The sequence below is a fragment of the Lissotriton vulgaris genome, chromosome 1_1 (assembly GCF_964263255.1).
Source record: "Lissotriton vulgaris chromosome 1_1, aLisVul1.2, whole genome shotgun sequence".
NCBI classification, from domain to species: domain Eukaryota; kingdom Metazoa; phylum Chordata; class Amphibia; order Caudata; family Salamandridae; genus Lissotriton; species Lissotriton vulgaris.
Window position 1 is genome coordinate 1,882,001,646 of NC_141685.1, and position 25,229 is coordinate 1,882,026,874.

The window sequence follows — 25,229 nt, forward strand, 5'->3', positions numbered from 1 at the left end:
CGACGAGAACACATGGGTTTCCCACTTCGAGGAAATTTTTAAAAACACCCTACCAACAGAATCCCCATCCCCCAAGGTGAATTATCCTATTCTGGTTCCCTTTGACATTCCAGACCTCATAGACGGCCTGCAGAGCAGCAAATCAGGCAAGGCACCAGGACCCGACGGGGTCCCGGTGGACTTTTTTAAAAGCAATCAAGACCTTTGGGCCCCCATTTTAACTAGAGTATGTACAGCGGCAGCGAGTGAGGGAATTCTAACCTCTTGGACAAAATCAATAATGGTCCCCATCTTTAAAAAGGGGGACCGGCAAGACGTAAAATGCTACTGGCCCATATCACTGCTGGACTCGCTCGGGAAAGTAGTGGGGAGAGTGATTCTAGAGCGTCTCCAGCAGTGGACTGAGGATCGGGGCATAATTTCGGATATCCAATTCGGCTTCCGTGAAGGCTTTGGCACCCTAGAGCAGGTCCTCAACCTTACCCTAATAATGGGGAAATATACACAGGCCATCCCTACCAAGATATACATGGTCTTTGTCGACCTTTCCGCAGCTTTTGACTGCGTTTCACACACAAAGCTGTGGAAGGTCTTAGCCCAATTGGGAGTAGATCCACCCCTTTTAGATTTTCTCAGAGAGCTCTATACCGGGGCGACAGCCAGAGTACGCTTTGGCGTAAACGGAGAGTTGACGTCCCCGTTTAGCGTAGGGCGTGGGGTCAGGCAGGGATGCGTCCTGGCCCCCTTCCTCTTCTCACTCTACACTAATGGCCTGGAGGAGGAGATGTTGAGGGGGGCCCAGGACCTCCCACGCATAAATCGCCGCCTGATCCCTGCCCTGCTCTACGCGGATGATGCCGTTATCTTAGCACGAACTCCCAGAGAACTCCAGAAAGCAGTGAGCAGATACACGTCCTTCATGGGCAACTTAGACTTAAAGGTGAACGTGAAAAAAACGTTCGTTATGACAGCTGGTAGAGGCCAAAAAAGAACATATCCCACACTGCTGAACAACCAAAAGCTTGAACGTACCCCCCACTATCCCTATTTGGGGGTCATGATAGATGATCAACTCAGTTGGAAGCAAGCAGTGAACACAAGGGCACTTCTATTTAGGAGATCAATTGCCGCTCTAATAACTTTCTCTCAGAGATTAGGCAAAAGACCACCAGTAGAGCTCCTCAAGATTTATAATGCCAAATGTCAGGCAATTGCAACATATGGTGCAGGAGTCTGGGGGTATACAGACATCAGTCCCATCCAGAAGGTGGAAAACACCTTCTTAAGATTTTTGTTAGCTACCCCCAAAGGCACCTCAACCTACGCAATGCACCTAGAATTAGCTATCCCTTACCTAGAGGATCTAATTAAAATAGAACCTCTGATGTTGTGGCGCCGCATTTGGAGGTCAAACAAAAATGCTCTGACACAAGCTATCATTGCAGACTCAATGAGTATGGACAATTCTGCAAAAATAAAGTGGCTTTTATATGTTAGGAATTTTTTTAATGATCTAGGCCTTGAGAATTACTATTTAGACCCGGTATCTATTACGGACATTTCAAAAAAAGATCTTAAACAGAAAGCACTAAGTCACCTGGAATCGTTAAGACTCGCATCCAATTCCCTAAAAACGGCAGTGATCCACGCAAACATGATCCAAGTAGCCTTCGTCATTCATCCGTACTTGGAACTCCAAATATCAACTTACGAGAGAATGTTAATCACAAGATTTAGGCTAAACACCTTTTTTAGAATGGTCACTTTTCCGTCACAAAATTGTTGGGACGCTTTACTGCCGCCTTGTCCTTGTGACGGTTTATCAGTGCAGTCGAACTTGCATGTGATCCTGCTCTGCAAATACCATCAAGCCCATAGAAAGATCTGGCTTTTACCGATACTCAAATCTTGGGGATTGAGACAGTGCAGACCTGCTCTTTTAAGATTGCAAATGCTGGAAACAGTGAATGTCTGTTATTTTGTTAGTAGTTTCCTAAAGTGTATCATGAAACATAGAAAAAACCTCTAAAAACTATGCTATATCCATCACAAGCGGCACCTTGCACATTTTGATTAACCTTCTTTTTAATTATGAAATGATTTTTTATCTGAAACGTTTGTAATATGTGTATTTTTACAGTGTATGATATTCTGTGTTCTTTTATGGTTTTTCCATTGTGAATAAACCGAATAAAGATTTATATATATATATATCGTGTTTAGCTGCAACTGGCCGGGGGTCAGTACAGATGTTAAATGCAAATATAAGTCCAACATGGGGACAAACACCCAGGACGGCTCCCCGAACCCATCGGTCCCCACCTGCTCTGGACGTAGTGCCGCGGGTGACTGCTCTGCCTAGTGATGGCGGGGGGAGGGGGGGCAGCGGGGGGCTGCGGGGAGCAGCTCCGCCTGTGCCTCCTGCCTCCGTTGCTGCTTTCTGTGGTCTCAACGGGGCCACAGCACCAGTGCAGAAGGGAGCAGATCAACGCCGAGCAGAAACGATGGGCTATGCTGGGCCGGGGGCCCCTGATACTTGTCATGCTGCGGGATCTGCAGGAAGGCACTGGGGGCTCAGCAAGACCTGAGGAGTTGCGACACAGCAGACATTGAAGGTCAAGCAGCTCACACTGTATCGTAGCCTCCTCAGAACACCCGATCGCAACTTTGACATCACTGGGCATATCCATCTCCAGCAGCCTTCAGTGACAAGATTGAGGCAGCGCTTTCTATCATCCTGACCCTGAGCTGTAGTTGTGACGTGATGGGACAGTATTAAAAAAATAATTTTAGGCCAGCGTCCCTGCATATGTAATTGTGTGCATGGCAGCCCATAAAAATGGGCGCTGTGCTTATATAATAAAAAAACGATGAAAGCAGGGGCCACACTAAAATAGAATTGCGAAAAGAACAGGTGATGGATGGAATGCTGAGTCAATCGAATATTCACCCCGGTCACAGATCTGGGTTAAATCCATCGTTTTTTTGCACACCACGCCATTCCAGTTTAGACCCGGCCATATGCAAATCAGTCTTGACCCTGTTCCCCATGGGACCAGTCCAGCCCGAACTGCCAGGTCCTCCCTGGACCAGAAACAAGCATCCTAGGACCGGTTTCGGGGATTCACCCCTCATCAGCTAGGATAGCTTATACATGGTGGGGTAGAGAGCACGGGACCCACGTCTGGGCCCACCCTTCAACTTGTGGCCACAAATGCATGGGGAGCAAAACAACTATTGATTTAAGCCTCGATCTCTGTACTGGGGGGAATGCTTGACTTTGATCAGCATTCTGTCCATCAATTGTTGTTTTTGCATTTGTCACCCTGAGTGGGACGGGTATGCACAGACGTGGGTCTCTTGAAGCGGGCACCATGGTGAAGAAAAAACCTGATGAAACCAGGCACCATGCTAGGGGCTGTGGTGACATAATATCATTATAAGTAAAACAAGTAGTCTCTAAACATAACATATGAACAGTTGTAGCGTAATAAAACTGTAGTTGGTTGGTGCTCCTCCAGATAAAATGGAAGTGATGTATCGGGAGCACCAACCCTTAAGGAGCCCAGAGTAACCCATAAATTAACCAATCGCAAGCAGCAGGCGGCATTACACACTCTATACTGGTAACAGCAGGTCTTGCAGACAGCGCATGCTCGACCTAAAAAATTAGTTTGAGGGTTCTGGTTGTAAAAAGCAGTGGGAATTAAGAAAAAACAGAAAACGAAAAGGAACATTTGCACGGGCTTGCCTCTAAAGCAGGAGAACACTAGAGGCGAATACCATTTGAGGGGCAATGAAAAACTTTTCAAAGGTAGATCAGTATCAGTATACTGATAGCAGTTCTTTGCAAGACTCCAGGGAGAGCATAAGGCAGGGGTCTTCAAACTGTGGGGCCCAACCCCCAGGGGGGTCGTGAAGTGATAGAAAGGGGGTTGCACATTCCTAGTCACACTTCTGCCTATTAATATTATTTCCATTAGCCATTTGTGATTCCTTAAGTCAATCATAGCTTTTTAGCCAGTAATACTTTGCATGTTAGGATGTTAAACTCTTGCTTACAGTGTCGAAAAATGACGAGTCCCAGAATGCAACATGCTGTTGCCTGAAGAGTCACCAGTTGATAATATGTCACATTTCTAATGGGTCTCTTGGCAACTATGTAAAAAGTAAAATAAATAAAAGTTTCGGTTTGTGATTTTCTACCTTTTTTGTTGGCGACAGTGAAATGTTATTCAGTGAAAGAGAAAGGGCGGGGATTGCATTTCAAGAGCTTTTATTATTTGGCCCCTACCTATTGGAATCATTTGCCCTTCTATATTCCCACCTGCAAAGACTACGCCAAATTCACAAAATTACTAAAGACTTACTTATTCTAAACTTGCCCTTTGGTCCTGCTGCTGGTGTTTACCCGCAGCGCCGAGATACCCCGTTGGGGTGATTCGGGCGTGATATAAAGTAAAAAAAAACATAACAAATTTTAGCATCTCAGTGCTAATGGGCAAACATTCACATCCTTCTAAAGCAGGGGTCTTCAAACTGTGGGGCCCCACCCCCCGGGGGGGGGGGTGAATTGATAGAAAGGGGGTCGCACATTCCTGGTCACACTTCTGCCTATTAATATTATTTCTATTAGTGGTGGGCTACTGTTACAAAAAGGTATCCTGGGCTAATAACATCCATTTGTTGCCTGAAATGGCAAATGAGAAACACACAGCAGGGGAAGGAGAACCAGCCAAATGGGGTAACCTACAGGGCATAGAGCCATGTTTCCATAGGTTTCTAAAGGATAATAGATTCTTGGTGGAGCGAAGCAAAAGAGGGTGCAGGTTTCATAATTGTGCGGCCTGCGCCAAAACAGTGAGGGCGACTATTCATGCCTTCCTGAATTAGGGAACAATAAGCAGATTGACACAGGCAGTGAGGAGAGGGTGAAAGTAGATGGCATGAGAGAGGACAGCAAGGGAGCCAGAGAATTCGATTAAAGAGGTCAGGGATTAGGAGAAATGTGTAACACTGAAGGAAGTGCGGAAACGCAAGAGGAGAAGTGAGTGTGAGCGAAAGGTGAGGGCACAGAGGAGGGATACTATTAAACTGTGAGAGAAGATAGCTGAGAGATGATCTGTAACGTAAAAAGAGAATTTGATGAGACGTGGGTGAGGGACAGTAGTAATAGGGGAAGAGAGGGAGTACTGAGGTAAGTGCTGAGGTAAGAGGGGAGAGGGACGCTGGTTTAAGAACTTGTGGTAGAACAAAGGGGAGATGTGAAAGATGATGGGGGACTGGAGAGGTGTAAAATACAAATAGGCAAACATATTAAGGGAGAGACTTGAGGTGAATGGAAAGTGTTGAGGGGCGAGAGAGGTGACAGGTCCAGAGAGGCCATGAGATAAATGCAAGAGATATGGGCAGTGAAAAGACAGGATGGCAAAAGGTGAAGTGAGAGGTTGAATGGGGAGATTCAGAAGTTGTATAAAGGGGTGAAAGAAAACGGCTTGCAAAGTGAGATAGGGATCTGGGCTTGGAAGAGGAGAGAGGAATGGAAGGGAGGGGGTGAGAGGAAAGAGGCATGGGTAAACTGCTTAACTCTGCATAAGTCCGCCAGGTTTTTTGGGGGACCCCTGCTGCTTCCAGCCAGGGTCAGGTGAGCTTTTAATGTGGAAACGTGTATTCCTGCGGAGTGGAAGGCCCTTCAAAAAGGTTGACTAGACATCTTTTTGTTGTTTATTGCTGCATTTTCGTTATAAACTGGTACTGTTGAGGTGAAATATTTCCTCAGTGTTACTGTGTGTAAACAATTTCAAAATAATGAAGTAATACTATCCTAAAATATGCAGCATCAGATAGCATTATTTATATTTTCTTACCATACAATTTAGTCGAGCCTGCCGCATTATTTGGTCCTCACCTGCCTCATTATTCCAGTAGCCCTGCCTATAGGTTTAGAATTTTTTGTCAGGTGGGGGTCCTTACGCCTACAAATTTTGACTGGGGGGGTCTCGCCATCCAAAAGTTTGAAGACCTCAGGCATAAGGAAAGAAAAAAGCAGGTGAACTGAGTATCACTGGAAAGACTTGTACTTTAAGAAGAAAAAGAAGTGAGAGCTAGCACGCAATGCTAATCTTATTGTGAAGATGAAAGTTTGAAGTCAAAAGCTCATTTCAAGAAAAAGAAAGCAACTGGACTGAAAAGGAAAAAAAATGCCTTAGAAAATGTGCATATTTTTTCAGAACAGGACATGCACAGTAGCGCTTCTGGGCTGTGCAGTGGAATTAACTGTAGTCAGTCAGATTTTCAGCTGGTGGTGAATCCAGCTGAACAATACATGCAAGTTGTGGCATGTACACTCTTTGGATAGACTTTATGATGAGAGCTCATTGCCGGTCTTTGCCTCTTACCGATACTGCATTCTGGTCTTAATCAGGAGTGTTCCCTTCGCACTGTGCACTTTTTATTCCTTGAACTAATTTTAGGACGTGCCTGGCTCCACAAGAGTGCAGGCCTTAGTCTACGGTGTAAATACATTTAAAAAAAACACATTTTTATGCTTCATTTTTTTCTCGCTTTTCTTAAGCTGTCTTTGGTTCCCAACAGCCACAGCTCCAAGGGAACTTGGTAGCTGTGACAGAAGTGGCTTAGCTTCAATTTCATTCATAACTTGTCATTGCACTACAGTACGTCTTAGGCCAAACCCTACTAGTCTCCATAGCGCTTTAAGAAACAAGGAAGCTGTGCTGCTGGTGCCCCATGTGCAAGCTGGTCTGAACCAGTCCTGCTGCTTCTCTGTTCCTACATCCTATCTGCTTTTTTTGTTCGACAACGGAACTACTGAAAATGAGGCCTTCATGAGACTGTGCCGCAATAGTCCTCTGTCCCAGTTAACATTTTCTATCTGTTCTCGAGGCTCATGTTAGTTCTCTTCTACTATTTCCATGGAGGAGGCGAGCTCTATTTTCAATAACTCTGATGCATATTTACAATGTTCCTGCTGCACCTTTACACCACCAGAGCGTCACTTTTGTGACGCTCTAGTGGCGCAGTGTGCCGGTCCATATTTACAAGGCCACGCAAAGCCACCCTGCGTGGTGTTCCATGGCCTTTAAATATGGAGTACGGCAAGGCCTTACTGTGCGTGGAAGGGGCGTTCCATGGGTGTTCCCACGCAACACCCATAGTTTTTGACACTGCCCCAGATTTACAACATAGCGTAAATCAGGGGCAGCATCAAAACGAATGCCTTCCAAAGCAGGCGCAACATAGAGACATGTTTACATTTTTCCTTGTTTTTCCTCTTTCCACATGTTGCATTCTACAGCACGCATAGAATGAAGTAAACATCTCCCTTGATTGTTTTTGTGCAGGAAGGTTCCCTTACTGCACAAAAACAATCATGCCAACAATACAGACACCCTTGCCCCCATTGCCTGTGTTGTCGCATAGCTGCAGTTTATGCACCGACAATGGCAGAAAGGACAGGAATGCGCTGTATCGTGCAGATATGACGCATTCCTGCCTTTAAAAAATATATATATATTTTGATTGTTTTTCCTTAGACACAGGATATACATACACATGTAACACTTGTTTGACGTAGGGTAGTGCATCCAGAATACTTGCAGATCTGCCCTATGCCAAAATATTGTACATATGCCCCTCTGAGTCTAGTCTTTCCTTCAAAAAGTTATCTAATTCCCACTGCCTCTCAAAACACCAATTTGATATTTGAGATTTCATTACATGGGCCCAACCGGATAGCTTTTTTCTTTTTTTACTGAAACAGTTTCAGGGTGGCTCAGCTCCTGACACTGCTGATGCTGTTCTGTCAGAATACTGGTTTATGGGACAAAATCGGGAAGGCAAGTGAGGTGGTGGATTGGCTATTATTGTCCATAATTCTAATTGTCACTCCCGCTCAAAACACCAATTGGATATTTGGGATTTCATTACATGGGTCTAACCCGATGCCTTTATTTTTTTACTGAAACAGCTTCACGATAGCTCAGCTCCTGACACTGCGGTTGCTGCTTTGTCAGAATACTGGTTTATGGGACAAAATCGGGTAGGCAAGTGAGGTGGGGCCTGGCCATAATTCTATTAAGTGTGTTCCACAACAACAAAGCTCTGGAGCCGCAGCATGCATCTTATGGCTCAAGCTCGCCGGCATCCACTCACTCGCTGGGGCTTCAGTGTCTCCCAAGAGGAATTTTACCATTGATTTAATGAACTTATCAGCACCCAGTATTCTCGCATTTGCTTGCTTTCTTCTACTTTGTGACCTGAATCTTCACTTTGACTCAGAAGACAAAACTGACGCTTCTGATGTGTGTGAACTTGCTGAAGTTTTAGGTCTCCAACTGCTTTAAAATACCCTGACTCACAAAGTAGGTTTCATCTTTTAGACCTGATTTTCACTAATCACTTGCTTCAGAGTAGATACTAACCTACCTCTGGTCTTGACTGTTCACTTCGCTGTACCTTTTATCATACCAGGCTCTTTGACCCAAAATGTTTAATCAATTTCTCAGGTATCCATTTAGACAAGACCATGGTCCTAGTCAATCTCAGAAATGACACCTTCACCCTTGAGGTCTCACCTCCCATCTTTTCCACAAACATGCCCACCGCAACTCACTCTTTCCCCCTGCGGCTTGATATGCTTCTAACTAAACTTAATCCACCTAACGTCTTTATAAATCACTGGATCCGGCCCTCAGCCCTGGGTACTCCAAGTGGCTAATATCCAAAAATAGGGACTGCAAAATACTGGAACGCTTTTGGTATCATGAGTAGGATCTTCAAACCAAAGCAGCTTCCAAAACTGAGATTAAAAACTACAATCATCTTCTGCAACGTGCCTGGGCACCTACTACAGTAATAAAACTGAATCAGCTCTATATGCCTCTCCTGAGATTTTTCTTTATCGACAAAGAGCTGATATATCCCACTGCCTAAAACAACTCTGTTAAAGCCTCCCAAGAGCTCTGCTCTGAATTATTGGATTTCTTTTCCCACAAAAGATCATGAGTTCATTCCAATTTTAAACAACCGCCAATTCAACAAAATTACAAAAGACACATATTTAACACCCATTAGCAGTGTCTCTTTATCTAATTTTGATACTCTGTCCTTGGATGAAGTAGTGTATACATTTTTAGCTACTAAATCTGCCTCTCCACAGGACGTCTGCCCGCCACATTTTATATTCCTTAGCACTGGATATTATCAGCTTCTAAAAACCAAGGTTCATAGCTATCTTTATTTTGAGTCGCCCTTGTGCCAATCAAATAGGCCTAAAGGTAATACAAAACCTAGAATGACAGTTCTCGCCCCAGGAAGTCTTTCAATGGGTGTAGAGCATCCACCCATGGATTTTGTTGCTTTTCAAGATTAACATTAGTGGTAGACCTGGGAATGCATCAAAATGCTAGGCCTCCCCAGGGGAAGCGTTATGAGTAGAAATGTACAAGTTACTTACCTTTGGTAACGATGTATCTGGTAGAGACAATTCTAGCCGCAGATTCCTTCACATAGACTTATCCCCAGGCGTGAGACTGGATCCGGAAACGTTTTGCCACAGCATTCCTGCATGCCGGGGGAGACATCACGTGACTCCGCCCAGGCGTTGTCCGCGCACGTGACATCAGCGGGGTCACATAAGCCCCACCCCGGCCCGCCTACATCAGTTGTCTTCTGGGAACTTTTACGCACCACAACCCGGAACCACCAAACAAAAAACTGTGAGAGCCTGGGAACAGTGTGCGAAAGAGTATACAAAAAGGAACCCCATAAGAACAGTGCAACACCGCAGTGTCCAAGGGCAGAGAAAGAGAGGAAGAACAAAGCAGAGCCCTGAGCAGCCACCCCGCCAATGCCTAGATAGCAATCTCACCCCCGGAGACAAGGGAACCTGCGTAAAGCATGACACATGTAGCAGGCCTACAATCACACCCCGAAACAAGGAAGGGGAGATACTCCCAACAGGCAGGAACAACCAACCTCCAGCCACCCCAGCCTAGAGGACAACCACCCCGCAAGAAACAAGGGTAAGGCACAACCAGAGGGCCCCAACTCAGAGGAGGTAGAGGGGCCAGGCCCCTAGCAGCAAGAGGAAGGGAGGGAAGAGAGATATTGGAGGCAAACCTCCCCGACCTAGAGCAGCCAGAACAGCGGAGCATAGGAGTACTAGAACCCTACCTTCCCAGAACCAGGAGGAGGGAAGAACAGAAACTAGACGGAGCCACCGCCAAGAGCAAAAGAAGGTACTCACAGAAGTTATGGCCCACCACAGGGAGGCGAGTACCAAGGACCAGCCCAGGGGTCCTCGCAGATCTGGAAGGAAGGGCGGGCCCTGAAGGAATCTGCGGCTAGAATCGTCTCTACCAGATACATCGTTACCGAAGGTAAGTAACTCGTACATCTGACAGAGACTACTAGCCGCAGATTCCTTCACGTAGAGTAGATACCCTAGCAATGCCCAAGAGAATTGAGGGTCTGCGAAAGAACCCCACCGGACTGGACAGAACAGAAGGCCCATAGAGGACCATACCTGTAGACCAGGGAGTTAACCTCATACCTACCAGGCAAGAGGACCCCACAAGTCAAACACGAGCAGCCCCAGAAGGGATGTAGGAGGAAGAAGGAAGAGTGGAGGCTCACACACTCACAACAGAGGGATCTAGGGCAAGGCCAGAGAGGACGAAGCACCCCACTCCACCCCCAGGGCAACAGAGCTTCCACCCAATGCCAGGACAGGCAGAGGAACAAGAAGAAGAAGCTCAGAGGATCCAAGGAAAGAGGTGAGCCCACCTAGAGAGAAGGCAACAGGCCAGCCACAACGATAGCTATAACCACAAGCCACCAGAAGCATGAAAGACACTGAAACTTCCCAGCTCTCAACACAAGAGCAGGAAGGAGAGGAAATGGCCAGGTCTACTACTACCAGGGCCGCGCACACAACTTCAAGAAGCAATAGCAAACATACAGAAACGTCAAGGAGAACAGGCGCCTGAAGGCAACCAGCACTCCCCAGCAGAGCAGAGCTATATAACAGCTACCACTACGCAACATAAGTCCCAAAACACGGGAACCCTCTATGGAAGAACTTCCGCAGCAGAGGAGAAAGCAAGCGTCACAGGAAAAAACAGCCACCCGGGAGGATTGACATCAGCCTAAAGAAAAACAGAAGGTCTAATCTCAGGGCCAAATCTGTGTACTATCCCAGCCCAAAACACATACACACAGGCAACAAGGGCCGTCCAGCAGCAAACAATGCCAAAGTCCCAGCAATGAGGACTCAATGGCCAGCCAACACTATCTGCAGCCAGGGCATCCAAAACGCCCAAACCGAACTCTACTCAGCAGTCACTGAGGAGGGGAAGGACGAGGAGAAGAATAAGGCGGAGGAGTAGTAGTAGGTGGAGGAGGACGGAACCCCGCCAGGAACCTCTGGATGGCAGAATCAGCCGGGGCATGGAACAACAAGCTGCCATCAAACAGGAGATCAATGAGTCGCTCCCGAATATTCTCAGGGAACACACCGTCTCGAAGTCAAGCATGGCAACGGAGGGCATCTAAGGAAGCCATGGCTTGGCCCAACACCTCTGAGATGTCCAGAGCGGAGTGCTGAATAAACGCCACCTGCTCCCGGCCATCCAAAGCATGATGCCGTAAGTCCACCTGAACAGTCTCCTGTGAAGCATGGATCTCAGAGACTCAGCTGAGTACCACAAACAAGAGGAGGCCCTTGCCAATACACACAAGGTGTTAAGGGCCCGCAGGTCACCACTGGTTGAGGCGAACCTGTTGCGCCCCCAAGAGTTCAGCCAGTGGGCCTCCCATGACGGCGGAGTCAACAGTGGTGGCAGGGAGGGAAAAGCGGTCCTCAAGAGCGGACTGGCAGCAGAGAGGTGGAGGGAGAGGCACGCCGGGTCACGTGGCGCTGGAAGGTGACGGTGCAGAAGGTGTTGAGGCACTGGATCTCTCGAAGCTGGACGCCCCCAAGCTCCCTCCAGGGAAGAAAGGAGCGAACCCTCAAAGGGGAGTAAGATCTCCCTCCCACCAGAGCCCTAATGGAGAACCTCCAAGAGATGGTCCGCCGGAAAATGAGTAATCGGTTCCCCATGCGCAGAATGCCCACAGCTGTGGACACAGCTTGCACGAAGGCCGCACCCACCTCCGTAGGGCCCTGCAGAGAAGAAATCAGCTCCTCTGTGGGTGACGGCTGTAGACTAAGACGGCCTTCCCTGAAGCCAAACGGGACAGGCAAGGGCCTGTTCTGAAAGTCAGAAGGCACCAAAGAATGGGGTACCTGCTGTCTCTCTGACGAGCACCTCGGCCTCAGAAAGGGCGGGGAGCCACCCTTCGATGCCGGCGAAAAAAAGACACCACGCAGCGGCCAGTCTCTGGGGAAGAGAACACCAAAATGCAGCCAGCCTTCGGAGAAGAGGGCGCCCGAAGACGAATCTGCTGCACGACCTCTGTGTGGAGCCGTGGATTCCGCACCCTGAGATAGGGCGCCAGCATCATCTGTCACCGAAGGAGAGACCGGATATGGCTCCCCAAAGTCACACCGCACCGGGGACTGGAGTGGGGCCGGAGCCAAAGTGGGCAAAGGGCGGTGCCAGAATGTTGCAGACTCGACCTCCGCCGAGACAGCCGCCTGCGTGGAGGGACCAGGGGAGTGACCGAAGTTCTCCGCCAGCCTCTGTCCAGAATGTTGCGAAGGCGGACGGCGACCCATGTGGTGGCGCCAGAGACGACTCAACCTCCCACTCGCCCTCTGACAAGGCAGTCGCCTGCGGGGACAAACGAGAAAGGCCCGGAGGGGGGCGAGGAGTCCCCACCCCACCTCGGCCTAGAGCGGGACAAGAAGAGGTAACAGACCCTTGTGGCGCTACCCGAAGCAGACACCAGGACCTGGACGGCGTCAGCTCAGCCATGGACGAGGTCTTCGACCTGCCCAGAGGGCCGAGCGGGTCTCGGAGATGCGACCCGAGCCCCAGTGACCTCCCGCGACACCACAGGGACTCCCGCAGGAGTTTGCGGCGAGGCAGAGACGTCGTGGCGTGGAGGGACCCCAGAGGGACCGTATCCCAACAGCACCACATCCTCCAACCCTGGATCCGAACCAGTCGGCGCCAGAGCCGCCGCAGAGGGCCCAGCGCGAGGCAAGGGATCTGACGACGCCCTAGAAAGGGAAGGAGGAGACGCCAGCGAGGCCTGCAAAGCCTGCGCTATGTTTCCATCTGGACTCTCGACGCCCCTCACAGGGAAACTATGGATAGGAGGACGACACGCGGGGCCGCATCACCCGTGAAGAGTCCTCGTCCCTGGATGGCCGAACACCAGCCCCCAGGGACAAACTGCGACACTTACCCATTGGGGAGCGATGCTCTTGTGACATTGGAGAAGAACAGGGACGACGACCATGGCCGTATCTGAAGCCGTCTGCCGAAGCTGATCAAGGGGAGGAGGTCGACCTGGAGAGATGCGCCGATAGAAGTTTCATGCGGCGCTCCCGCCACTACTTCGGCTTCAACTGCTGACACGCCTCACAATCAGTGGTGCCGTGATCCTCCCCCAAACACCACATACAAATGAGACGACGCTGACATAAGACGTCCACACGACGTGCAAGTTTTGAAGCCCTAAAGCATTCACACACTGTTCCACCAGACAGAAGATAATTGGTGAAGAAAAAAAGGGCCCCAAACAGGCCCCAGCAAGACCGGATCCGCGTTGCACACGGAAAAGGAAAAAAACTGACGTAGGCGCGCTGGGGTGGGGCCTATGTGACTTCGCTGACATCACGTGCACGGACAACGCCTGGGCTGAGTCACCTGATGTCGCCCCGGCGCGCAGGGATGCTGTGGCAAAAAGTTTGCGGCTCCCGTCTCACAGTCTCACACCTGGGGATAATTCTACGTTAAGGAATCTGCGGCTAGTAGTCTCTATCAGATATGCTTATTTCTCCTTGTTCTTTCCGCTATGTGTGCTGCATTATGCAGCACACATAGAATGGGGGAAAAGCTTCCGAGGATTCCTGCACAACAACAATTCTGCCTACATCGCTAGGCACCCGTGCAAGGGTGCCTGCATTGGTGCTAGGCAGTAGTTTATGTGCCAGCTCAGGCAGAGAGCAGGAATGTGCAGTATAATGTTAAATATGCGGCATTCCTGCCTTCTCCCTTACACGCAGCGCAGGACAGTGAGTTGCAGCACTACTTAAATATTCATCAAATATGCCCCCAAAGAACAAGTTACTTACCTTCGGTAACGCTTTTTCTGGTGGATACAGTGTCTGCCTGTGGATTCCTCACCTTGTGAATATCCCCCTGCGTCAGCAACATTCGGAAATTCTTTTTGTAGCTTGGCGCCGACGTGGACGACATCACAGAAGCAAGGCATCGCGCGCGCCTCCGCTGACGTCACCAACTCCATCATAGGCCCACGTCGGCGTGATGACATCAGTTCCGCCCTTTTTTCCGTGCCTTCGAGGCACACGGACGGATCAACAACAGTAGATATACACACAATGTACATAGTACCAAATAATCAAAATAACACACACAGTGTGTAGCCAATGCAGGAACGCAATTATAATAACACATTTCCTTTGACAATAAAATATTAACATTACTGTAAATCAGGTATAGAAGAGTGGACAACGGGGAGGGTGGTGGGTCAGTGAGGAATCCACAGGCAGATACTGTATCCACTAGAAAAAGCGTTACCGAAGGTAAGTAACTTGTTCTTCTGATGGATACATCTGCCAGTGGATTCCTCACCTTGTGAATAGAGTCCCACAGCAGTCCCCACTCCCAGAGGAGGGTGTCCACTCTCCTATACCAGAAAATCCTGGAGGACAGAACGCGCAAAGTGTCCGTCCCTCCTCATTTCGGAATCCAAGCAGTAATGCTTTGTGAAAGTGTGGAGGGAAGCCCAAGTCGCTGCTCTACAAAGGTCCTCTACAGGTACACCCGTAGACAAAGCAGATGTAGCAGACCTTGCTCTAGTGGAATGAGCTCTTAAACCTTCAGGAGGTTCCTTACCCGCCAGAGAGTAGAAAATCTTGATACACAAGACAATCCATCTCGACAGCGTACGCATGTGCACCGCCTTGCCTCTTCTGGCTCCAACAAAACCAACAAAGAGCTGGTTATCCACTCTGAACTCTCTGGTTCAGTCCAGGTAGAAGCTCACCGCCCTCTTCGGGGCCAAACGGTGAAGTCTCTCCTCCTCCTTGGAAGGGTGAGGGGGAGGATAGAAGGTAGGAAGGGTAATGGACTGCCTTAGATGGAAAGGAGTTACCACCTTAGGCAGAAAAGCAGTCCTGAGTACCATTCGTTCAGCATAAATGGTCAAGAATGGGGGCCTTGAACTAAGAGCTTGAAGCTCACTTACCCTCCTTGCCGAGGTAATTGCAATAAGGAAGACCGTTTTAAAAGACAACAGTCTCAAGGGACACTTGTGCAAAGGTTCAAAAGGTGAACCCATCAAGAAAGTAAGTACAAGGTTCAAGTCCCATTGAGGCACAATAAAGGGAGTAGGAGGAAATGTATTTGTAAGACCCTTTAGAAACCTTAAAACAATAGGAAATTTAAATAAGGACGGCTGATCAGGCAGGCAAAGGAATGCCGACAAGGTCGAAAGATAACCCTTCACTGTAGCTACAGCAAACCCTTGCTGAGCCAAAGAAAGTGCAAACTTAAGAATGTCAGACAATCGAGCCTTCAAAGGGTTAATGGATTTCTCCCCACACCAAGAGACAAATCTGGACCACCTATAAGAGTAGATAGACTTGGTGGAGTGACTCCTGGCTGATAAGATGACATCCACCACCTCATGTGGGAGAGAAAAAGAATTCAGGTTGACCCGTTCAATCTCCAGGCATGAAGGTGTAAGGTCTGGAGGTGGGGGGTGTAGAACCTGCCCCTCCATCTGAGAGTGGAGATCTGCCCTGAGAGGGAGACGAAGCGGCGGGCACGAGGAGAGGTGGAGAAGATCTGTGTACTACACCCTTCTTGGCCAATCCGGGGCAATCAATATGACTTGGGCCCGATCTTGGCGAATCTTCCTCAGAACCCGAGGAATCAAGGGTATGGGAGGAAACGCGTAAATGAGTTTGGAGTCCCAACTCAACTGAAACGCGTCCCCCAAAGCTCCCTGCATCGGATACTGGAAACTGCAAAATGACGAGCAGGGAGCATTCTCATTAGTGGCAAATAGGTCCACCCGAGGAGTCCCCGACGTCCGAAAGACGTGACTAACCACCTCCGGATGAAGCCTTCACTCGTGATCGGCTGAGAACTGCTGACTGAGATTGTCTGCACGCACGTTCAGAACTCCGGCCAGATGATTTGCCATCAAACAAATCCGATGGTCCTGAACCCAGGACCAGATACGCAGAGCCTCTCTGCAAAGGCACCGCGACCCCACTCCTCCCGGCTTGTTGTCATACCACATCGCGGTAGTGTTGTCCCTCAGGACTTGAACTCACTGACCACGAAGGGTAGGGAGGAAGGCCTTGAGCGCTAAACGTATTGCCCACAACTCTAAAAGATTGATGTGGAGTAACCTTTCCTCTGGAGACCAAAGACCCTTGATCTCCAGATCCCCCAGATGAGCACCCCACCCTAGAGTGGATGCATCTGTTATTACTGTGGCCACCGACGGAGGAAGATGGAAGGGCCTTCCTTGAGACAGATTGCCCTCCACGCTCCACCAAGACAGATCCGCTGCAGCTTCTCTGGAGATCCTCACTGACTCCCTGAGATCTCCATTGTGCTGATACCACTGCCTGTGGAGGCACCACTGGAGTGCCCTCATGTGCCAGCTTGCATGGTTGACCAACAGAATGCAAGAAGTCATCAGATCGAGCAGAGGGAGGACCTTCAGGACTGGAATGACCGCTCCATTGTAAAACAAAGGAATCATTTCCTGTATGTCGCAAATCCTTTGAGGAGGAGGGAATGCCTGACACACAGTTGTAGCCAGTACAGCACCTATGAACAGGTTGCCCTGGGAGGGCACCAGGTGAGATTTGGGTACATTTATCGAAAAACCCAACCTGAACAACAACTGAGTTGTGACTTGCAGATGATGGAGCACCTTCTCTGGGGATTCTGCCTTGATTAGCCAATCGTCCAGATAAGGGAAAACTGGTATCCCTGATCTTCTGAGATGTGCTGCCACCACAGCCATCACCTTGGTGAAGACTTGAGGCGCAGTAGTGAGGCGCAGTAGTAAGACCAAACGGAAGGACCGCAAACTAGAAATTCTGCGATCTCACCGTAAAACGGAGATACTTTCTGTGCGACTTCAGGATGGGGATGTGAAAATATGCATCCTGCAAGTCAATCGACACCATCTAGTCTTCTTCCAGCAGCGCTTGAAGAACAGGCACAAGGGCGAGCATCTTGAACTTCTCCTGCTTCAGAAAGAGGTTCAAGAACCTGGGATCCAGGATTGGACGAAGTCTGCCATCCTTTTTGGGAATCAGGAAATACCGGGAGTAGCATCCCTGACCCCTTTCCTGCTCCGGAACCACCTCTATCGCACCTTTTCTCAGTAACGCCAGGACTTCTTCCTGCAGGAGTAACAGGTGGTCCTCCGAGCAAAACCCTTGGCAAGGAGGGTAATTCGGAGGGAACTCCCGGAAGGGAAGAGCATACCCATTCTCCACGAGATTGAGAACCCAAAGGTCCGATGTGACCAATTCCCAATCTCGTAGAAAATAGGTAAGCCGACCCCCCACAGGACCCGCATGATCCGGAATGGCGGATCTAGGGCAGCTTTGCTGATGTTGGAGGGGGGCGGGGAGAGGAAGAGGAGGAGGAGGAGGAGGAGGAGGAAGCTTGATGTCCTCGAGGACGAGCTCTTTGTTTGCCCCTGTATGACTTATACAGTGGATTTTGCTTTTGTTGTTGCTGTTGCGACGGCTTGTAGGGACGAAAGGAGGACCTTTTGCCAACAGTTCCCCTGGATTGCAAACCCAAGGATCGGACCGTAGCTCTGCTGTCCTTGAATCTCTCCAACGCAGCATCAGCCTTTTTTCCGAAAAGGCCCGAGCCATCAAAAAGTAGATCCATTAAGGCAGCCTGGACATCCGCAGAGAATTTGGAGGACTTCAACCAGGCCGCTCTTTTGGTGGCAACTGAAGATCCCATTATTCTCACCACCCAGTCAGCTGTGTCCAACCCACTCTGGATGACCTGCCGAGCAGCAGCTTGAGTGTCAACAAGCACCTCGTTAAAAAAAATTATATCCTCCTCTGGAATTTTAGGAACTAGCTGTTTCACAGAATCCATCAAAGCATGGATATAAAGCCCCAAGAGGCATGTAGCATTTGTTGACTTGAGAGCCATACTTGCCGATGAAAAGACTTTCTTTGCAACTTGGTCCTGCTTTTTAGATTCCTTGTCCCCAGGCACCTGAGGGAAAGCACCTGCAGATTTCTTGGAGCAGGCAGCCTGTACCACCAAACTCTCCGGCAAAGGATGCAAAGATAAAAAGTCTGGGTCACCAGGATCCACCCTGTATCTTCTTGCAACAGCTTTTGAAACAGCAGGAACTGTAAGAGGTCTATTCCACACCTCTAAGATTGGTTCCGTCAAAGCCTCATTGAAAGGAAGCATGGGTTCTACAACAAAAGATGGAGAGTGGAGGAGTACTGTCAAAATATTCAACTTATACTCGACAGTAGGTAGAGCTAAATTCAAAAGATCCGCCGCCTTCCTGATGACAACGTGATATGGAGCCACATCTTTAGAAGGGGCATCTGTGACAGAGTCTAACTCCCAATCCGGAGACAGTTCCAGTCCACTAGCCTCCCTTAAATCATCAAAGAAATCCTCCGATTCCTGCAGCTCACCCTCTTCCATCTCGGCTTCTCGGTATCTTTGCTCCTCCAGAAGTCTCTGAGCCTCACGCCTCGACCTCTCCTTTGGGAATGGCGTCGGTGGATCCGGAATCGACTCAGACGGAGCCGGAGCTGGCGTCGAGCTCGGAGCCGGTGGACCAGGCGGCTGTTCTCGAGGTCGGACCGGAAGCGGAGACGGTGACGAAGGCATCGGAGGCGCCGAGAAATGCAAAGTCGGTGTCGGAGCCGGCATAAATGGCATGAACGGCGCCGGAGCATAAGACTGGGGGACTCCCAGGTGATACGCCATCGGACCCATGGGACCAGCCGGTGCTCCAGAGGGGTACAAGGCTCTTGTATAGACACCACACATAGCGTTTAAAAACTGTGTAGGGTCTTGTCCTGGGCCTGGAAAAGGGGGGTATGAACCCACAGGCTGCTCTCGAGGAAGCATCGGATTCGCCTCATCTTCAGGTTGGTGAGCCGGAGTCGTCGAACCCTCAGGCAGTGGAGCCTCTTCCTCCTCTCGAGCTGGAGATCGAGACGGCGTCGGAAAGGGATTCAACACCGGAGCCGGTGAATGCTCCGGCGACTCCATGGGCGTAGCTTCACCTTCCGGATCCAAAACCTCTGGAGAAGGAGATACATCATCCTTACGATGTCTTCTCACCGGCGACTTCGGTCGCGAATCCGAATCCTTCCCAGAATGGCGTCGAGAGCTATGCTTCCTCTTCTTATGCTTCTGTTTAGTCGACCTGGAAGCATGCCCCGATGACGACTTAGAGGGCGACTTCGAACGAGACCTCGACCGCCACCTTGAGCTCTTCCTGTCCTTTTTACCTTTCATCTTGGCAACCAGGAGCTTCGCCTCTCTCTCACGAAGGGCCTTGGGATTCATTTTCCTACAGGATGGACGCCCTTGAACATCATGGTCAGGCACCAAACGCAGTCTTCATGCGGGTCCATGATCGACATAATTTTCCCGCATTCACCATACGGCTTGAATCTGGTCTTCTTCGATGACATATCGACTGGAGAAAGGGATACAAGAAACACGAAAACCAACAAACAGTAACAAAGTTACTATCAAAGCTACAGAGGATCCCTCGAAAATCGTTAGCGTCGACGACGCGGAAAAAAGGGAACTGATGTCATCACGCCGACGTGGGCCTATTATGGTGTCGGTGACGTCAGCGGAGCCGCGCGCGATGCCGTGCTTCTGTGACGTCTCCACGTCGGCACGAAGCTACAAAAAGAATTTCCGAATTTTGCTGACGCAGGGGGATATTCACAAGGTGAGGAATCCACTGGCAGATGCATTCATCAGAATTTGTATCCTTCTGCCTTGACTAATTGCCACCCTATTTCTCTGCTTCCTATTCCTACAAAGATTTTGGAGAAATGCATTAATGGCCAACAATATGCAGTTTAGAAATGAATAATGTATTCAACTTATTCCTATCTGATTTTCACCCACCACTAGTACAGAATCTGCTTTGGTTACCATCACTGATGATCTTAGAAGGCTGCTGGACATTTGACACCCTCTCCCATCCTATTCTAACCCAAAGGCATTTCTAATCTGGTATTTGTTAGGGCTCCATTGAATGGATGTGGACTTTTTCATCTAAGACATTTCAAACAGTTCAATTGCCCTATCAATAAATCCTCAGTATCGTGCTAAGAGGTGTGATTTCTAAAGGGCTCTACAATATTTAATGTCAACATTTCTCAACTCGTATCACTAGTTTGATCGTTTGCTTCTACATATCTCCACTCGCTTCACTAGTTTGATCGTTTGGTTTTTACCTAGTGTTATATGTTCATACAGGTCATCATGTCCATATTGGACACCGCGGGAATGACACACCTTTAGTTATGCTCCTGAATGAGTGCTGTCATATAATGGATTATCAACAGTTGCCTCAAAATAAATGGTGAAAAATCTAAACAAATTATTTTCGACAAACCACTAGCCTTCTGCTCATCCTTATGGTAGCCTAAGGAGATGGGCCTCCACATAGCTCGGCCTAATAATGTGGAATTTCTCTTTTGTTATGTTCTGGAGATTTGTAGAGCACTCTATCACCTGGGAGGGTATCCTGGCGCTGAGCAGGTGTGAGTCTAGCCAAACCTATGAGCTAGTGGGACTACTCGAAAAGCCAGGTTGTTAGCTTCTTGAAGAATTCACGAAGTGAGGAGGAGGCTCTCATTTCACACTTCAGGAGTGATGTAGAAGGCATAACCTCAAAATCAGGTTTTCTGTATGCATGGGATGTGTGCAAGTAAGATTCCAGATAAGCAGAGGTCTCTGGAATGTTTGTGAAAGCAGATGCGATTAGAGAGGTATGCTGGGCCAGTGTTATGTAGTGCCTTGAACGTTTGGGTGAGGAGTTTAAATTGTGCTAATTTGTGTATTAAGAGCTTTGGGGTGATGGGAGTGCAGCGTGGGGGGTTGAGAGTGATTCTGGCCGTTAAGTTCAGAATGGTCAGCAGCCTTTGGGTCCCGTAGTCCATTGGTATATTAAACCATGATTGAAGCTGTTTTGAGAGGAAAGTGATTATTTAAATTTCAAGCCATAAGATATTTTTTTTCACTTAATAAGGGACATGATTTAGAATATATAGGTTAATTAGTAGGAATAGGTTAGATGTCCTATGTCGATGCATGGTGTTAGCTAGGCTTTTTCGATATTGAGATATGCATTAGAATATGGTAGAACAATAAACAATATTGTAAAACAGGTGCATTTTAAGTGTTAACAGGGATGAATGTACAGTGGAATATGTGAAAAAGATGTTGCATTTATTGAGATACATGTACATTGAGATACATGCAATAGATATATTTAAATAGTGCAAGTGCTTGTGTATATAGCATGGAAAAGTAGTGGATATTTACCTATCAAGGATGTATAATTATGCATTATTACAATCTCTACAGCATAACAACTAGGTGTCACCATATCCTTTTTGAGTTTCTTAATCTTTTGGAAATAATTACTATTGATATGGAGTGAAATGAGAAATTTTCTGAAATAATGATTTCTGGTTTGAATAACTTCCAACTTGCGTCAGACATTGGAGTCGTTGAACAAGTTAGTTACCTTTGGTAACTCATTATTTGGTAGAGACAATATCTAGCTGCAGATTCCTAACCTTTGAATTTCCCTGCGTCTGACTGGATCTGTAAACTTTTGCGTGACCAGTACTCCTGTGCGCCTTCGGGTGGCTCCATTCTTCTCCGCGTGGCGTCATTGGTGCTGGATATAACATTGCAGTCACCTATATAGGCGTCACCCAGGCACGTGGACGTTAGTGTCTTAACATAACTTTCCAAGCCAAGGGCGCAGAGCCATGAATTATGCTGACCAGTGTGTGTCCAAACTAGGGCCCTGAAAAGGGGATCAATCCTAGCTCTAAAAATTTGTCTGCAGAGCAGGGAGGCATGGCCGGGTCTGAAAGGAATCTGCAGCTACATATTGTCTTTACCAGATAATGAGTTACCGAAGGTAAGTAACTTATTCATCTGATAGAGACTTCCAGCTGCAGATTATTTTCCTTTGAATAGATACTGGTGGTGGGCTGTGGACAAATTACTAGATTAAAAAGTCCTGCATGACCGAACGTCCGAAATGCCCATGCCTTCGGACCTGACTGTCCAGGGAGTAGTATTTAGCAAACATGTGCAGGAAAGCCCAGGTTGCTGCCTGATAGATGTACAGGACTGGAACTCCACGAGCTAACGCCATGGTCGCAGCCTCTGGTGGAATGTGCCCTTAAGCCCTAAGGAGGCTGCTTTTTAGCCAGGACATAGAAGATCTTTATAAAGAGAACAACCCAAATCACAATTGACCAGTTCTGTACTGCCCAAACTTTTCTAGCTCCCACATAGCCCACAAAGAGTTGGTCGTCCACTCAAACTCTTTTGTGCGGTTGAGGTAGAACAGCAACACTCTTTTTGGGTCCCGACAATGGATTTGCTTCTCTTCCTTAGGGGGATGCGGAGAAGCTTAAAAGGTGGGCAGTGTGACCGATTGACCCAAGTGGAACGGGGTCACCAGTTTAGGTAGGAAAGAGGCCCGGGTGTGAAGCACCACCTTATTGGGAAATATCGTAAGATTGGGAGGCTTGGATGATAAAGCCTGCAGCTTACTCACCCTCCGGGCAGATGATAGTGGCACTAGAAATACTTTCTTGATGGTAAGCAACCAGAGGGAACAATTATGTAGTGGCTCAAAGGGAGCACACATGAGGTAAGTGAGAATCAGTTTCAGAACCCACTGAGGCATAATGAAGGGCTTATGGGAAAACACATGTGCAAGTCCTTTCAAGAACCTTTTTATAAGAGGGGACTTAAATAAAGAGAGCCGGTCAGGCAGGTGCAGGAAAGCGGACAGAGAAGAAAGATCATTCTTGAGAGTGCCCAGAGCAGAGCCCTGCTGAGCAAGGGTAAGAATAAAGAGAAGAATATCGGAAAGAGAGGCAGAAAAAGAGTTGATAGACTCGTCTGTACAATATTTGACACATTTTTGCCAACAGCAGCCGTATAGCGTCTTGGTGGAGGTACACTTGGCCACCACAATACCGGTATAAACTTTGGGAGGAAGGTCAAACGTTATCAACTGTCGCTGCTCAATCTCCATGTAAGGAGGAGGAGAGTTGATGGAGCCGGGTGGAGAACCCTCCCCTGCTGCTGACACAGAAGATCCAAGATCCTCCCAAAGGGTCAGACTCATCCAAGGATCAATGCTAGTTTTCAGAAGCTCAGGATACCAAACTCTCTGCGCCCAGTCCAGAACCACAATAATGACTTGGTCCCAGTCATCCCTGATCTTCTTGAAAACACTGGGTAGGAGTGGTGTAGGCAGGAAGGTGTAAAAGAGGCTTGAACTCTACTCATGATGAAAAGCATTGCCGAGCGATAGCCTCCGTGGAATCTCCAATGTGCAATACCGCTGACATTGCGCATTCTCTTCAGAGGTGAACAGAACTTACCAAGGCCCAATATTGAAAGAGACCTTGCGCCACCTCTAGCTGGAGAGGTCATTCATGATCTGCTAGGCTTTGGCGGCTGAGTTTGTCTGCCTACGCATTCTGAGAACCTGTCTGGTGTTGAAGCACCAGGGTTATGTCCTGCTGTTTCAGCCATGTCCAGAGACACAGGGCCTTTTGAAATAGAGTCCACAACCCCACCCCACCTGTTGCAGTACCACATGGTGGTGGTGTTGTCTGTCAACACCTGCACTAACTTCCCCTTGAAAGAGGGAAGACATGCTTTGAATGCTAGTTGGATCGCCCAGGACTCCAATAAGTTGACGGTAAGCCCTGATTCCACCAGAGACGAGAGTCCTCTGATCGCCACCCCATCCCATGAGTGATGCACTGTCACAACTGAGAGATCTGGTTGGGAATTACCCCGGACCTAATTGCAGTCCGTTAGCCATCACTGCATGTCCTTTGCAGTTTCCTCTGTGATATGGACCACAACAGAGAGATTACCTGATGCTGCGCCCACTGGAACATCTGGTCCCACTGCAGAACCCACATATGCCATGTTGCATGATTTACCAACAAAATGCAGGACGTCATGAGGCCCAGCAGCCTTAATATCATTCTCACCAAAATCCAGGATAAAGGCTGAAACATCAGTATCATAACCTGAATATCCTGGATTGGCAGATCGGGAGGATAAGCCTGAAACTGCAGAGTGTTGAGAACAACTCGAATGAAAGGAAGCTTCTGAGGAGTCCGGTGTGACTTCGACACATTTTTAGTAAACTCCAGCTAATGTAGAAGTTCTGCCGTAGTCTGGAGGTGGGAAACAACTGTCTGGGGGAGGACGCCTTCAACAGCCAGTCGTTGAGGTACGGGAAGGCTGAAACCCCTAACCAGCATAGAGGAGCTGTGACCACTCGCAATCACCTTGGTGAACACCTGAGGGATGCTGGTAAGGCCAAACAGGTAGCACAGTGAACTGAAAGTACACAAGGCCTACATTGTACCGCAGGTAATACCTGTGGGTAGGCAAGAAGGGGATGTGAAAATACTCATCCTGCAAGTCCAATGCTACCAGCCAGTCTCTTTGATCTAGGGCAGACAAGATCAGAGTCAACATGAGCATCTTGAATTTATCCTTTTTGAGGAAGAGATTGACGGGTCAGAGGTCTAGAATAGGATGAAGACCTTTGTTCTTTTCAGGTGTCAGAAAGTAGTGGGAATGACAACCCCTGCCCACTTCTAAAATTTGAATACTTTCTATAGCACCCTTGGCCAGGAGAGCTGTAACTTTATCTCAGAGCCAGATAAAATGATACTCTGCCAGATGTTCTTGAGATGGAGGAGGGAAAGATTAGAAAGGGAGGGAGTA